This window comes from Cryptomeria japonica, chromosome 2 (assembly GCF_030272615.1).
Source record: "Cryptomeria japonica chromosome 2, Sugi_1.0, whole genome shotgun sequence".
NCBI lineage: Eukaryota > Viridiplantae > Streptophyta > Pinopsida > Cupressales > Cupressaceae > Cryptomeria > Cryptomeria japonica.
In genome coordinates this window covers 238262381-238280842 of record NC_081406.1, presented here as the reverse complement: position 1 = coordinate 238280842, position 18462 = coordinate 238262381, and positions in this window count along the sequence as shown.

Here is an 18462-nt window from a genome sequence, read left to right as displayed (position 1 = left end):
GTGCAACATTCCTTCTTTTCCGCCTCCCAATAAAACATGTGTATGATGATGAGTCTTCACCTGAGTCATGAACAGGGAATGTCCCATTGAAACTGAGCTTTTATGCCTCTGTGTAAGCTTCAAGAAGTCTTGAGCAACAATCCTAAGTCCATCCTAGTTCTACTCTTGGCAAGAGGTATCATTTGGTCACAAGGAAGAGACTTGTTAGATTTTGTTAGATCTTTTCATATAGGCTTGCATCTTTTGCCCTACGACTGCCACTATTTACGACTACCTAGGTTCTTCCATATCCAGGTATGTTATGATAGGTGCATACTGGGGCATATTTCATAGTATGGCATGTTTTGGATCCTTCTTGTATAAATTGGTGACTTGGTACTAGTGTTTATCAACACTTACCTTCTCGTGTACAAGAGGTATCGGTGTGTTTGAGGGTTTCCTTGCACAAACCCACAACTCTGTATTAGTGTTTCTTAACACTCACATTGTTATGTACAAGAAATTCTTGTTTGTCTATAGAGTCAGTCCACGCCCTTCATTTCTCATGGCATCCTGATTTCTATAATCAATGGTGCAAGTCACTCAGGACAACATCAAACTAGGTTGGCTCTCCACATTTTTTGTGCACAAAATCTCACCATCATTCCATCAAATCCTAAACTCAATAATCCCATGGAGTTCTCAATTGCCCCCATTTTTCCTCCGCGGTCTCGCATCTCTTATTCTTCTTTCCAAATACCTCACGACTACTTCATATATCTTCCTCATTTATCCCTTCCACCCTAATTTTTCTTCCTCTATTTTTCCTCACATAATCAATTCGGATTCTGATTCATGTCTTATACAGAATGTATCCTTCCTAAAACCAGACGCTCTAATCATGTCTTATACAGGATGAATCCTTTCTGAAACCAGACATTGTGATTTGATCATGTCTTATACAGGATGAATCCTTCCTGAAACCAGGTGTTGTGATCAGTCATGTCTTATACAGGATGTATCCTCCCTGAAACCAGACACTCCGATCATGTCTTATACAAGATGAATCCTTCCTGAAACCAGATGTTGTGATCAACCATGTCATATACAGGATGAATCCTTCCTGAAACTAGATGTTGTGATCTGATCATGTCTTATATAGGATGAATCCTTCCTGAAACTAGACGTTGTGATCATTCATGTATTATATAGTATGTATCCTTCTTGAAACCAGACACTTCGATCATGCCTTATATAGGATGTATCCTTCCTGAAACTAGACACTCCGATCATGTCTTATATAGGATGAATCTTTCCTAAAATCATGAGTTGTGATCTGATCATGTCTTATACAGGATGAATCCTTCCTAAAACCATACGTTGTGATCAGTCATGTCTTATACAAGATGTATCCTTCCTGAAACCAGACACTTTGATCATCTTTGTCTTATACAGGATGAATTCTTCTTGAAACCAGACTAAATCTAGATCTTATCAATCGAATCAAATCAAATCTATCGGGATATCAATTTCGCAAAACTCCAAAGATCAAATACATCAATTGATCTCCTGAGGGGGCATAACCATACCGTAATCTATCAATCAAGAACCAGGACATCCTATCAAACCAATATCAACATCAAAACAAGATTATTCTTTGAATCAGTGTGTCATCACACCTCGCTTGAAAGAGGGACAAAATGTAGACACATAAAAATAATTATTTTAAATATTTTTAATTCCTCGCATAATTAATTAATTAATTAATTATGTTAGTTCAAATTCCTCTCAATATTAATTAAATATAATTAATATTGTCACTATAGCATATGATTGATTTATTTAATAAATCAATCCCTTTCTTTATTCTTCTAAAAAAATCAAATCCTTACAAATCTTCCTCTTAGCTAATTAATTTCAATTAATTAGTTAACCTACATGATTCCTACAAATCATCTTCTTAATTCATTCTTCTAGAAACTCCCTAAACTCACTTAACATTATTCTTCTAATTTTTTATTCCCTCCACTCATTCTCTCTCCTAGTCAAATTATCCTATAAATATTAATCCCACCTAACATTTCCTCTAATCCCCCTCCTAATGAGTTGTTAATGGTTAATCATCATGATTAGTCACAAAGTCAACTCTTTGTCCTTTTCATCCAGCCACTAGCTTTAAATGCTCTTTTCCTAGGTGAATGTAAGATTTTTGAAATCACACATTCCTCTAGGCATCCCCTCTCCCAAGGAATTTTTAATTCCTTTTTATTCCTCCAATCCCCATGATATCCTTTTTTGAAGAATTTTTAATTCCTCCAATGCATCTTGTGGAGTGTGGAAATACGAAATGCCTTTAAGGCATAATTCTTGGTCTCCACACCCTCTCTTGGACCTTGTGTGAGCTCACAAGTAAATATTATCCCTTCATCTCGAATTCATCCTAGCCATCTATTTTCCTCTCCTCTTCCTATAAAATAGGGCTCCATCCCTTCATTCTAAACATCTTGAAATCCAGTAAATTTATGCCACTCTTTTGAGCCCAGGAAATTAACTTGGCAACTTGATCATCTCATCCTTATCATTTTTCAAATCCATTCCATTTGTGCACAAGATTGGAGAGCCATCCACATCTAGCAATCAAAGGAGCACATCAAGTGGAGCATTATCAAGGGGTGCCCTCACTTCATCAAGCTCAATCCGAAGGAGAAGGTAAAATAGCAAGGTGAAATGGTCTTTTAATGATATTTTAGCATTCTGCATATTTATTTCATTATGTTTTGATCATTTGACCTTCAAATCTATTTTCCCCTCTTCACATACCATGCCCTAGGTGCCTGCTTTAGTCCATATAAGGCTTTATGTAGCCTACATACCATATCACTGTCTTCAGATAGGGCAAACCCATCTGGTTACTCAATATACACCTCCTCTTCAACTACACCATTTAGGAATGCAGATTTCACATCCATTTGATATACTTTGAAACCTTTTAAAGTTGCATATGCAAGAAGCATGCAGACTCCTTCCAATCTGGCTACAGGAGCAAAGGTTTCTCCATAGTCTTCTCCTTCTTCTTGAGCATATCCTTTGCACACTAATCTGGCTTTGTTCCTAATCATTATGCCATCCTCTTTCAACTTATTTCTGAACACCCATTTAGTACCAATGACATTTTTGTGCTCTGGTCTAGGTACCAAAGACCATGTACTATTTTTCTCTATCTGATCAAGTTCCTCTTCCATTGCCTTGATCTAGTCTTCATCCTTATGTGCCTCTTTGAATGATTTAGGCTCAAATTCAGAGATCATACATGAGTTTTCTCTGACCTTTCTTCTTGTAAGAATTCCTGCATCCTTATCTCCTATGATCTGATTAGGATCATGATTCAACTTGACATACTGAGGAATGGTCTTGATAGATTCCTCTTGCTTTTCTTCTTCATCCTCATCTCCATCAGCATCAAAATCTACATTTGCCAGTGTAGGAAAATTGTTACTAGTACTCGATTGGTTGTCAACTGGTTCATTCATCGCTTGCTCACTGCAAGTTTCCTCAATTTTCTTAGAGGTTTCATCAACTCTTACATTGATGCTTTCCATAATTCTCTGAGTCCTATTGTTGAAACACTTGAGAGCTTTTCTCTTGGTGGAATATCTTAGGAATATTCCCTCATCACATTTCGCATCAAATTTGCTCTGGTGTTCACTCCTATTGATGTAACATTTGCTACCAAACACTCTAAAGTAGCTAACCAAAGGTGTCTTACCGGTCCAATACTCATAAGAAGTTTTATCCTTACCTTTCTTGATGAGTAGTCGGTTCATTGTGTAGATAGCAGTGCTCACCGCTTCTCTCCAAAAGTTGTGAGCTACCTTTTCTTGAATCAACATGGTTCTAGCTGCTTCTATTAGGTCCCATAGACAACTGAGAGGGGGGGTGAATTAGTTGTCTAATAAATTCAAACCAAACAACTTAACCAGCTTAATGCTTAATACTGGTAAACTAGTTAAGTATGCAGGTAGACAGTGTTAATAGTTAATGGCTATACCGGTAAAGATTAATGCATGAAACATAAACATAAAGTTATCCACAACACATAACACCAATATTTGTACATGGAAACCCTATAAGGGGAAAAAACACGATGGGAAACCTTACCCACAATCAGATGATACTACTGCAGATAGTAAGTTTACATAAATGGGGTCTGCACATGCAGAAAGGCCAACAACCTAGAGCTCACTACTCAATCACAAAATAAGAGTCACACTGACTACAGTTGGATAGTTAAATCCAATAAGAATGTACTACACAAAATAGCATCTTCATATGCTGGATTCAGTACCGATGTAATGCTGATATGCTTCTACAAAAACCTAGCTTCACCATCAAATGATTTCTTCGTGTATACCTCTGCTTAATCCTGCATATACCTTCTCACAATTCTTTTTCACATTCGATCTTACAAATAAGATCTTACATTTATACCATAACCTAAGACCAATTTTAGTAGGTCGGCTTTACAAGATATTACAATAAAGAATTTTACAAATAATATAATATCTGATGCAATAACCGATTAAACATGTTGGCTTAATGCATTTTAGAAAAATAATAAATCATCTCCATAGCGTGCCATGTTGATCTGGAAAAGATAAGCCTGCCGGTGTAACCCTAGGTAACCTTGGACCTATTTGTCAGTAAAAGAAAATATGCAAATATGAATATACCAATGATTAATATTTCAAAACAAAGTGTCCATACGATGTCTTCGACATTACCAAGTTTCTTCCATATCATTCCAAGTGTCGGTGATCATTATATCTTGTCGATGAACTATATACCAGTAATTGTGCAATAGTTACTTGCTTGCCGATGAATGCTGTTGAATCTCCAAAGTGCTAATTGTTTAAGTAGGTGTTGACATCAATGACAAAACCATACCAAAATACCAACAATCTCCCCCTTTGGCAGTGATGGCAACACAAGATGGAAAAACCATCAAAGTGCCAAACTAGAAATGCCAAATACCAAAAACCAACAATCTCTCCCCCTGGGAGCAACATGTGTTATCAAAGATTTTCATTACCAAACTCTCCTTAAAAGATAATCTATTTTTCCATAGATATCTCTCCCCCTTTGACATCAAATGCCAAAGTTACAAAAATCAAGTTCATATACAAAATACCAATCAATACCAACTACTCCCCTTGAGAAGTAGCTTGCTCATCAAAGACCGGAGTAAAAGATTTGTCTTTTAATTCTGTCGATTGATGACAATCATCAACTGTCTAAGTCTCTACCGGTGGTGGTATGACTCCAAGCTGATCTTTGAGATATTCAAAAGTCTCCTTAGGCAAAGGCTTTGTGAAAATATCTGCAAGCTATTCTTTAGTATTCACATAAACCAATTTTATCTCCTTTTCTTCAACTTTTTCCCTTAGAAAATTCAGTTTGATAGAAACATGTTTTGTTTTAGAATGTAATACCGGATTCTTAGATATATCAATTGCTGCAGTGTTATCATAATATATAGTAATAGGTTCCTTACATTTTACCTTTATGTCTTTCAACATTTTCTTAAGCCATAGTACCTATGTACAGTTAGTTGTTGTTGCAACATATTCTGATTCTGCTGTTGATAAAGATGTACAATGTTGTTTCTTACTTAACCAAGAAACTAATCTCTTTCCAAGAAAGAATGCTCTGTCGGTGGTGCTTTTTCTATCATCCACGTCTCCTACTCAATTTGCATCTGTGTATGCACACAGATCAAAATTTTCATCTCTAGGATACCATAATCCAAGATTTGCAGTGCCTTGTAAGTACCAGAAAATCTTTTTTATTGCTAATTCATGATTTTCTCTAGGATTAATTTGAAATCTAGAAACAATACATATTGCATTGATAATATTAGGTCTGGTTTATGTCAGATACAGTAAACCTCCTATCATACATTTGTATCTAGTTGGATTAATAGGTGTAGATTCATTCCTTTGAGATAATGTGTCATTTGTAGTCATAGGTGTGCTTACTGGTTTAGAGTTCTCCATCCCAAATTTATTTAGTAACTCTTTCAAGTACTTGGATTGACTCAAAAATATACCTTTGTCAGTCTGTGAAATCTGTAATCCTAAAAAAGAATTTTATTTCTCCAATCATAGACATTTCAAATTCTTGCTGCATTTTAATAGAAAATTCTTTACATAATCCATCTTCTCCTCCAAAGATTATATCATCAATGAATACTTCTATAATCAAGATGTCATAATTAGTTATTTTGTAATATAAATTGTTGTTTACATTTCCTTTAGTAAAACCAATCTTTAAAAGATACTTATCCAACCTTGCATACCAAGCTCTTGGGGCTTGTTTCAATCCATACAGAGCTTTTCTTAACCTGCAAACCATATCATTGTCATCTATCAAAGAAAATCCATCAAGTTGTTCAATATAGACTTCCTCTTCAATATCTCCATTCAACAATGCACATTTAATATCCATTTGATAAACTTTGTAGTTCTTGTGAGCTGCAAAGGCCAAGAATAATCTGATTGCTTCAATTCTAGCTATCGGTGCAAATGTTTCATTGTAATCAACTCCTTCTTTCTGAGAATATGCCTTACACACTAGTCTTTCTTTATTTCTGACAACCTTACCATCTTCATTAAGTTTGTTCCTAAATACCCATTTGGTTCCAATTACATTTTTATCTTTAGGTCAGGGAACTAATGTCCAAGTATTATTTTTCTCAATTTGTTCTAATTCTTCTTCCATAGCTTTAATCCAAAATTTATCTTCACATGCCTCATTAAAAAATGATGGTTCAATTTTAGAAATAAGACATACCTCTTCATTTGTCAATCTTCCTCTTGTCATAACTCCTTTAAATTTATTTCCAATTATCTGATCTTCAGAATGATTCAATTTTACATACCGAGGTGTCTTAGTTTGTTGTTGTTCTTCAATTACTATGGAATCCTCTGATGGTGCCAGGTAACTAGATCTTCATTCTGTACCGGTGGATTTAGTGTAAGTTCATTTGTCACAATTTCCGTTGTCGGTTCAGAGTCTATATACCCTGAAGTTCCTCTAAATTGTTCATCAATCTTTACATTTGTACTCTCAACAATTTTCTGCAATCTCTTATTAAAACATCTATATGCCTTGCTCTTAGATGAATAACCAAGAAATATTCCTTAATCACTTCTAGGATCAAATTTGCCAATATACTCATCTCTTCTAATATAACATTTACTTCCAAAAATTCTGAAATACTTAAGAGTAGGAGTATTACCAAACCATAGTTCATGAGGGGTCTTACCAGTTTCACCTTTGATGTGAACTTTGTTGAATGTATAGACCACTGTGCTGACTACTTCTCTCCAATATACATGTGGTAAATTTTCTTTAGATAACATACTTTTTACTGCATCTAAGATAGTTATGTTTTTCCTTTCAACAACTCCATAGTTATGTTTTTCCTTTCGACAACTCCATTTTGCTATGGTGTCTTAGGTGTTGATAGCTATCTTCTAATTCCATTCACTTCATAGAATGTATTAAAGTCCTCAGATGTGAATTCTCCTCCTTGATCTAATCTTAAACATTTGATTTTCTTATCGGTTTCATTTTCAACCATTGCTTTGGACAGTTTGAACTTTCTGAGTGCTTCTGATTTTTCTCTGAGAAAAGTAACCCAACACATTCTAGAATAATCATCAATAATTAGCATAAAATATCTATCACCTTGTAAGCTTTTAGTTCTAGCTGGACCACATAAATCAGTGTGAATCAAATCAAGAGCATTATTGGATTTTTCTGGAATACTTTTGAAACTAGCTCTAACTTGTTTTCCAAATTGACATTCCTTACATATTGTATTCTGAGGTTTCATAATTTTAGGTAGATCTCTATCTGCCTTAGAAGTACTAATCTTTACCATGCAATCAAAGTTTACATGACATAGTCTCTTATGCCATAACCAACTTTCATCTATATGTGCAATCAAGCATGCCTTTTCACTATTATTCAAATGAAATATATTACCTCTAGTCTAATTACCGGTTACAATTTCCAAACCAGTTCTATTCATGATTTTACATTTTCCATTCTTAAATTGTAACTGAAATCCTTTCTCAACCAATTAACCAACACTTAAAAGATTATGCTTTAATCCTTCAACATAGTAGACATTGTCAGTGTTATGCTTACCATCAAGAGATATTGTACCCTCACCTTTGATTGAATAGGCTTTGTCATCTCGAAATATTACTAAACCTCCATCGTATTCTTGAAAGTTCCAGAATTTACCCTTGTCTCCTATCATATGATGTGAGCATCCTAAGTCAATGATACATTCATCCTTTACTTCAACTTTAGCTGCTAGGGCTTATTCTACCAGTTGAGCAGTAGGTGTCGGTTGATCTTCTATTATAGCAACAAAAACCCATCCATTGTCTGTTGGATCCTCATCAGAATCATTAGTCACACCTTCATCAGCAATGTAACAAGATTTGTCTTTGTTCTTCTTAAATTTGTATCTCTGATATTCAGGATTAGGCTTGTATGTTCTTCTAGCTTCTTCTCTTAGTCTAGCATGTCTATCAGGGCATCTCGAAGCCATATGACCAATCTTATTGCAGTTAAAACATTTAAAGGGTGCTTTACCTTCATACTTACTTCCAACTGGACCTTTTGGCATTTTCCTTGCAAATAGTGCTTCAAGTTCTTCAAGTTCTTCATTCTCCTTCCTAGTTTCTTCAAGTTCTCTTGCATAAAAGGCTTTCCAATCTGATTTGTCAATTGATGGAACAGATGATGTTGATGCTCTAAAGGCCAAATCTGTCTTTATAGTAGTAACAGGACCAAATTCCTCAATTTCAAAAGCTGAAAGTTTTCCAATCAATGTATCCCTAGTTACTGATGTATTAGGCATTGTTCTGAACTCATTTATAGCAATAACCTTCATTTTATATGTCGGTGGCAATCCTCTTAAGATTTTTGAAACAATTTCATCCTCACTCAAGGTTCCTCCACAACATTTAATACCCAAAACAATTTCATTTACTCTTTCAATAAAAGCAGAAATCTTTTCATCTTCTTCCATTTTCAGATGTTCATACCTAACTCAAAAGCTTTCAAGTTTTACAATCTTGACTGTGGAATCTCCTTCATTCAGTGTTTCCAAATGATCCCAAATAGCTTTAGTAGTAGACCTATCTGATAATCCCATAATTTGTTGATCTGATAAAGCACTTAAAAGTGCTTCTCTTGCTTTGCAATTATTCTCCTCATCTTTAGCTAAGGTAGTTGGAGCGGTCTGACCAGCTACAGCAGCAGTATAGGCATTCTTTGTAACTTCCCAGATGTCTTTACCAATGCAATTCAGATATGTCTCCATCCTGATCTTCCATATCCCATAGTTGGTTCCATCAAGTTTAGGATTGTCCTTCCTAAAATAATTAGTAGTCATTGGATCTCCTCAAGTTGTTAAACTTCTGCAAAAGAGGACTAGGCTCTGATACCAATTGTTAGGTCCCGGAGACAACTGAGAGGGGGGGTGAATCAGTTGTCTAATAAATTCAAACCAAAACAACTTAACCAACTTAATGCTTAATACCAGTAAACCAGTTAAGTATGTCAGTAGATAGTGTTAACAGTTAATTGCTATACCGGTAAAGATTAATGCATGAAACATAAACATAAAGTTATCCACAACACATAACACCAATATTTGTATGTGGAAACCCTATAAAAGGAAAAACCATGGTGGGAAACCTTACCCACAATTAAATTATACTACTGTAGATAGTAAGTGTACATAGATGGGGTCTGCACATGCAGAAAGGCCAACAGCCTAGAGCTCACTGCTCAATCACAAAATGGGAGTCACACTGACTATAGTTGGATAGTTAAATCCAATAAGAATGTACTACACAAAATAGCATCTTCATATGTTGGATTCAGTACCAATGTAATGCTAATATGCTTCTACAAAAACCTAGCTTCACCTTCAAATGATGTCTTCATTTATACCTCTTCTTAATCTCGCATATACCTTCTCACAATTCTTTTCCGCATTTCACAGTCAATCTTACATATAAGATCTTACATTTATACCATTACCTAAGACCAATTTTAGTAGGTTGGCTCTACAAAATATTACAATAAAGACTTTTACAAATAATATAATATCTGATGCAATAACCAATTAAACATGTCAGCTTAATTCATTTTAGAACAATAATAAATCATCTCCATAGCATGCCATGCTGATCTGGAAAAGATAAGCCTACCGATGTAACCCTAGGTAACCTTGGACCTATTTGCCGGTAAAAGAAAATATACAAATATGAATATACCAATGATTAATTCTTCAAAACAAAGTATCCACATGATGTCTTCAACATTACCAAGTGTCTTCCATATCATTCCAAGTGCTGGTGATCATTATATCCTGTCGGTGAAGTATATACCAGTAACTGTGCAATAGTTACTAGCTTGCTAGTGAATGCTGCTGGATCTCCAAAGTGCTAGTATTTTAGTAGGTGTTGACATCAATGACAAAACCATACCAAAATACCAACAGCTTCAACCACAGTCCAGTTATTCCTGTCTACTAGGCCATTCTGTTGTGGAGTCCAGGGGGCAGACAATTGCCTCTTGATGCCATGTTCTTCACAGTACTTGTTGAATTCACCCAGAAGTGAATTCCCCTCCTTGATCAGTTCTCAGACACTTGATCCTTTTACCACTTTCCTTCTCCACTAATGCTCTGAAAGCTTTTAACTTTACAAAGGCTTCAAACTTGTCTTTCGCGAATGTGACCCACATCATTCTTGAGCAGTCATCAGTGAGAATCATGAAGTACCTATCACCCTGCACACTTCTAGTCTTCATAGGACCACACAAATTAGCACAAGATCAAGAAAGTTGTCAGTAGTGAAAGATTTACCTTTAAAGGTTGAGGAAGACATTTTTCCCAATTGACACTCTCTGCACAAGGTATTATCCGATTTGCTTAGCACCGGCAACCCTCTAACTGCCTTGATCTTACTAGCCTTCACAATGTTATCAAATTTTACATGGCAGAGTCTCCTATACCATATCCAGCTATCATCAAATTTAGCCATAAGACATTTACTTATATTTGCATTCAGTTGAAATAGGTTACCTTTGGTCTGTATGCCGGTGGCCACCAATTCACCATTCTTTCCTTTGATTCTGCAAACTCCATTCTTGAATTCCAAAGTGAGACCACTGTCATTCAGCTGGGCAACACTCAAAAGGTTGTGTCTAAGACCATCAACCCAATACACATTGTCAGCACTACTCTTTCCATTCAAAGAGATGGACCCTCTGCCTTTGACCATGAATGGTGCATCATTGCCAAAGCAAACCACACCACCATCATACTCCTCCAATGATAGAAACTTGCTCCATTCACCAGTCATATGGTGAGAAGAACCACTGTCAATGATCCACTCATTGGAGTTATCAAACCAAGAGACAAGAGCCTTCTTGTCTGACACATCTTCCTTGACAGCAACAAACACAATATCTTCATTTTCTTCATCCTTTGATTCTTCATCTATGACACCTTCATCAACTGTCACAAAATAGTTTCTCTAGTTTCCTCCTTTGAATTTCTTGAACCTTTCCTATTTGTCCTTGTTGTCACCATTAGGACAGTTTACAACAATATGTCCTATCCAGTTACAAGAGAAGCATTTCAAAGGTAGCTTACCTTTGTATTTGCCGGTTCCTTTTGGAAGTTTCCTAGAAAGGAGAGCTTCAAATGCCATCAGAATCTCCTCATCATCCATTTCTCTGCCCTATCTTGGTTCACCACTAGTGCTAGCTTCTTTTCCTTTTCTGGATGGTACTGCAGAAGCTTTAAAAGTTGATTCAGTCTTTTGAACACTGCCATCAAAACTATTTAGCTCAAAGGCTATCAACTTTGCAATGATAGAGTCTAGGGATACCTTAGTCTTGTCTATTGATCTTAGCTCTTGAATAACAGCAACCCTTATTGCATAGACTGGCAATAGGGATCTCGGGACTTTGCTTACCGTAGTGGCATCTTCTATTTTACCACCCGCACTCTTGATATCTCCAACAACAGTTTTGATTCTTATTCCATACTGTTGAATGGTCTCACCTTCAACCATCCGCATATCTTCAAACTTCCCTCTAAGGCTTTCTTCCTTAGCCTGTTTTACATGTTCATCACCACCATAGATATTTTCAAGAGTATCCCATACCTCTTTGGGATTTACCTTATCCTGAACATCAATAAACTCAATGTCAGATAAACTACTAATTAGGGCTTCCATAACTTGCCCATTCTCCTGCATCTCTCTTTTTTGGTCATTAGTAAGGGTACCAGTAGGAGAAACATAGACAATCTCAACATAGCTCCAGTGTTGAGCACCCATGCTTCTGATGAATATCTTCATTCTGTCTTTCCATATACTAAAATTTTATCTGTTAAACTTTGGACCTTCCCTCTTCATCATTAGACTGGGATCTTTACCTCAAGCGGTTAAGCTTATAGCATAGAGGACCTGGAGGACGCTTAGATACCAATTGATAACTCAAAGAAGAATGGATAGTACTAAATTGGTACTAAGAGGGGGGTGAATCAGTATAGACAAAAATACAGTCCTAAACCGGTTTGACAACAGACACTTCAAATGACTGGCAAGCAATGACACTGGTTTTAAACAGAGTGCAACCGGTAAAGCTAAGAATGACTATGACAATCATTAACTGGTTACTCACTTAGCTTTTCACTCAGCTCAAGACTACACTACCATTTCACTCTTATGCATAAATAGGTAATCTATCATCAAATCATAATAATAGCTAGTTCAACATGTTTTATTGATAGGCATAAAACACATAACCATCATATGCTTGACAGACAATAGGAAAGCATCACAAGATAAAAGCATCACACGTGACATATATTTTTCACGTGGAAACCCAACTGGAAAAAACCACGGTGGGGATGAATACCCACAAGCTATTTTTGAACTCTTTAGAAGTCTTCTCTGTTAGGAGTCTTGTCCGGCTAGAGACATTATAATAGGTTCTGCTAGGAACCGATCCTATTAAAGATCACCTGGTTAAGGGATGGCTACAATACTTGGTTAAGGGTTAAACCCTATTAAAGGTTACCTTGTTAGAGGATTTCAAGAACTCAATAGCTAAAGGATTTTGAACTCAATAGCTTTGAATTACCTTATTAAAGGATTTACAGCAAGCCAGTTAAGGCTACCCTATTAAGGGATTTTCCAACTATTGAGGTGGTTAGAGATCAACAGGTATTACAATGATTTGGTAACAACACTCAATGCCAATGCAAATCTGCTTAAGCTCCTCTTCACCTTCTGCACTTCCACTCTACAAGTATCACTTCTCTCCTTTTGGTTTGGCAAGAATTACGTATCCCTTCTCTTGGATACACAGACACAACTTTTGCCAACAACCTCAGAAAGAGACACAACATCAACCTTGTAGGAAAACAAATAGGTCGGTAGCATAAACCCTAAACCCTAAACCTGTTAGGTTAAGGAATTCAAATGGTTCAATCCTAATCATTAAGAATACTCCATTAATTGCAACAGTCTTGATCCAATCTCAAGACATTCTCCATCATCCATTTTCACCGATTTCATGGTGGTTGATAACCCATCACACCTTATCACCATTTTATAGACTTCGCACATTCCTAAGGTAGATAGGAACAATCTCCTTCATGCAAGATCCTTCACGCGCACAAGTTGATGTGGCAACATGATCTGTTCTTCATTACAATGCTAACTGATCACACAATGTCACTGGTTGAGACACACAGGCTTGAAGCACTTCAACCGCAAACCCTGAAGTTGAGACTACCAACCGGTAGCCATACAACGCTTCCATGTGCTAGTTCCCATAACCATATGTTGATTCACCTTGAACAAGCACACCGCTTCACTTTCGCACAAATGTCGGTTCACAGTGTTATGCCAGTTCTCACCTATTTAGCATATTGACATCAATGACAACATACAATGTCATTATGTCCTCATACTGGTTCACATAATGCCAACACTTTACTTATTCAACTTACATAAGAGGGTCAAACACATTCCAAACCCAATCAATCTACATAGTATTCAGTCCTTGTGTCATTTAGGATTGGATCTAGTGGATTCATCCCCTCTTTTGAATGTAAATTCCTCCACATGAAAATCAGCTTAGTTATTTGCCCCTTTCCAAGTGGTGAATTTGCTAAGCCTCGAATTTTCCACTTTACACTATGTAACTAAGATTTATAAATAGAGACATGGAAAACTTCCCCACTGATATTTGAACCTTTGATTTTTTTTTGCCCATATGTGTGCAATTGAATTTATTCTTACTCTTATAACCATTAGAGACCCTTAAAATCCTATATGACTAGCTACGTGAGTTATTCTGACTTCAAAAGCATCCTAGATAGAGCCTCACTTCCAGTCGAACGTTTATAGCCCCAACAAGGTTATACACTATAATCTCTTGAATATTGATCCATTGCCAGAAGGTGTCCATAGCCCTACTCGAGTTACTCTCATGCTCCCATAGCCAAGTTTATTGCACCTTTTTACATGATATTACAGTTATATATCTTTCCTTCTTTTGTCTTCAAATGAAATTTGGCACAACTCTTTTTCTTTTCTTTTTATATTCATGCCTTGGCTTGTAAATAGAGAAACCTACATGGGTATGACAATTACAGCAGCACTGAAGTAGAATTTTTGATAATTTACTAGACACGTGATCATCTAGGTATCTATAATGACTTAGAGCAAATGATTAATGTGTGAGATATAACAACTGACCAAAGATAAAACTCAATCACAAGGTGGCATTGAAGATGAATGACCTAAAAATTTCAAGATATTTATGTACCAGTATCTAATAAATGAGACAACCTTCACTTCTTTCAATGCAGACAAGTGAATCAAGACATACAATTAGTAAGAAACCCATTAATTGGCATAAAACAATATATAAGAGTTATAAACCAGTAATTGGCCAACGTTGGTAGACATGTGGGTGGACCTTAGCCATGTATACCTTTGGCTTATGATGAGTATCCTGAGAGGTACGTCACTATGTAGAGTGTGACCTATGCGTGCCCTTTTCCGCGAGGTACACTACCATGTGGGATACATCCACTGCATGCCTTTTTTGCTTAGAGTATAGCCATGTCATGTTGAGACATGATGCGGGATGTAGTAGACATTGCCATGCGGCCTACTGACTGGTTTGGGGTAAAGCCATGCCACGTGATGACGTGATGCGAGGTGATGTCGAGCTACACACTGCCATGCCATGCCATGCGGATGTGTGACTAGGCCACACCACATGATGAGCTACTGTGATAGCTAGACGGTTGTTCATTCCTTCCTCATTGGTGGCTAGATGCTAGTCACATAGTGATGTTATGTGCAATTATGATAGTCTTATTTACTTCCTTTTGGACCAGCAATTTATTTTATTTTGACCTTGAAGGTTTAGCCACAATCTTGCTATCATTTGCTTACTTGATTTGGTGTTGCAATTCCGGATTATTTTTTTTTGCCTTATTGTTGGAATTGATGATTATTATCTTTATTCTTTTGTACTTTGGTGGCTAAACTGGTTTATCCTTATTGTTTTCGTATCCTGGTTTTGTGTTGTAATGTGAATTCCTCTCCAAGGATGTATGAGATGGTCTTGGTTGAGTGTGTATGAAGAAGTAGATGTAGGGAACCTTGAGGATGGAGGTATGTGAGGCTGTGATGCAGCTAGGATCCACTACCTACCTATGTGTGGTGACTATCTCTTGGAGGCTAACCACCTTACTCAACAAGGGATGTTCATGAAGGTCTTGTATGGAAGGTAGCACCGATATGGTGTGCCCTAGCACCATCAATCCTTGAGTGAGATGTTGGATATTTATTATTATGTTATTGTTCTGTGATCAAGCATAGAGATGTTGATCATGCATGTTATCTTTGACTAATCATTAGACATGCTCACATGTGGCATTTTGAGTTGTGCATTCATGTTATGTGGATGGTTATTATGTGTAATCATGGAGTAAAATTGTGTTATCTTGTCACTATGTTATGGGACATAGTCATTAGAAAGATTTTTTTTTATATGCCTGGCAAGTGTAAATAATTGTGTACTAAATGTTGCTCTTATTTCATGAAAGCTAACTTGGTTGTAGAATTTGAATTTTGAAGCTAGTTCTATGCGAAAAAGTTTTATGAAAAGATGGATTGGTAAAGAAAATTGATCATGATGGCATGTTTTCTTGTCATATTTGGTTGATGAGTGTGGTAATTGTTGTTTTTTTTTTATGCTTTAATTTGGAATGATGATAGGGAGAAATTCTTAGATCTCTGCTATGATTAAAGACAGTTCTTAGAATATTTTCAAAAACGTATGGATTTAGATGTATCTTGCCAAAGGATAATGACATTTGTAAAGGATTTAGCAATAATGTTTCATAATATTTATGAAAATATTCCTATGTGCAATTCGATATTTGTTGAATGAGTTTCAGGGCTAATGCGTGCGACATGTTTTCCAGCTAGCCTTACGACTTCCAGGAGTAAGTCAAAATCTAGGGGAGGAGAATGTAATACCCCTGCCCTAATCAGATTTTAATCTTGGTTAGTTATCATGTAATCATGTTATAGTCAGATGTTTTAATTAATGTGCATTCCTATTAATGTGGTTGTCACATCAATTCGTATGTAAGTTTATTATTCTCCTAAATTGTGTTGTTAATCTCAGGCTAACACTCTTATTATATATATATATATATGCATGTGTGATTCATGGTTGCAGGAGATTGCAGGTACAGTACTGCATGGGTGCGAGGTTCTCTCCATCTAGATTCATAGGTTTGATTGCTCCTCATTAACACTTAGAAATTGGATTAGGTGGTCGGGAGACCCTCATTTGACCCTAGTCGTGCTCAAGTGGGTGTCGTCAGTCGTCTGTCAGTATTCCTTTGGTTGGGTATGCAGGTCGTATGTTTGGTTGGCTTTCTTGGATTGTGTGTTTTGTGTGTGTGGTTAAATTGAGTAATTAATCCTTTTCATTTTTTTTATTTAAGTTGTGTTTATGCATTAAAAATTAAGGGACTAAATTGAATAGGATCCCTTTATGCGATTATTCGTTATTTAGTATTGCTCAATTCAAATTGGTAGCTAGTTTAAATTAAATGGTAAATTTTAATGGATTAATTTACTTAGTTATGATTTTGGAAAGCAAAGATTTAAATTAATTTGAAATAGAATTAATTTAATCTCTTTCCTTATAAAAATAAAAAGGTTAATTTCAATTATTTGGGAAAATCAATTTTAATTAGAAAAAAACAAGTTTAATATATTGATTTGTTGAAAAGAATGATTTTTGAATTTTATTTAAAAGAAAGTATTTTAAATTCAAAAAATAAGAATTAATTTAATTTCTTTACCCTTTTAGAAAAATAAAATAAAATAGAGTTAAAACTATTGCCTTAATTACTTTTAGAAAAGTTAATTAAATGTCATGAGAAAAGAGAAATAAAAGAAATGATTTTTATAAATAACTTTCCCATTTACTTTTTGGAAATTAGAAAAAATAATTTCTTTTATTATTAAATATTATGATTTATTAGAAAACATTTTTCAACCTAAAAGTGGAGGTTGGATATTTTTGAAGATTATGCCCGTGAGTTCACGGGAAAGGGGAATAGATATTTTTGAGAAATTTTGGAGGCCAGATTGGAAACCAGAACTGAAGCTTGGAGGTTTGATTCAGATTGTTTGCAGAGTATTCATCTAGGATTGCTATCACAGGTTGGGTGTTTGCCACTCTTCTTTTTGTTTTGAAATTTTGAAATTTAGTTTTAAAAAAAATACTTCTCTGTATGTTGATTTTTCTGAAAGATCTCTGTTTGGAGAGTTTTTTTAAAAAAAAATTAAGTTTGAGAAATGGTTTCTTGGTTTGGGAAAGGGTTTTGTTTTCTTGTTATATGAATTTGCAAATTTGTGGTGAAAGGAAAAGTTATGCTGGTAAAATTTTTGAGAATTTATTTTTTCTGTGTATTTTTGTGTTCTTCCTGTGTATGGAGAAAAATAGATATTTTTGGTTTAATAAATTTCCCTTAAGGCTTTGTGAAAGAAAGATTTAGGAAACTTTATGTTTTTCTCAAATCTTTGTTCTATCACAAACATTTTTTTTGGTTCTTGCTATAAATTCTTTTTCAGAAAATAATTTTATGGATGATTGTAGTTTATTAAACATTTTTATTTAAACAAAAATAAATTTGTCTATGATTTTATTAAATAAAGAGATTTTTTTTTATAATCTCTTGGAAAAGAGATTTTTAGAATCTTGATTAAAAATAAAAATAAAAGATATGTTTTGTTGGGTTGAACACTCATAAAATTTTAGTATTCTCAT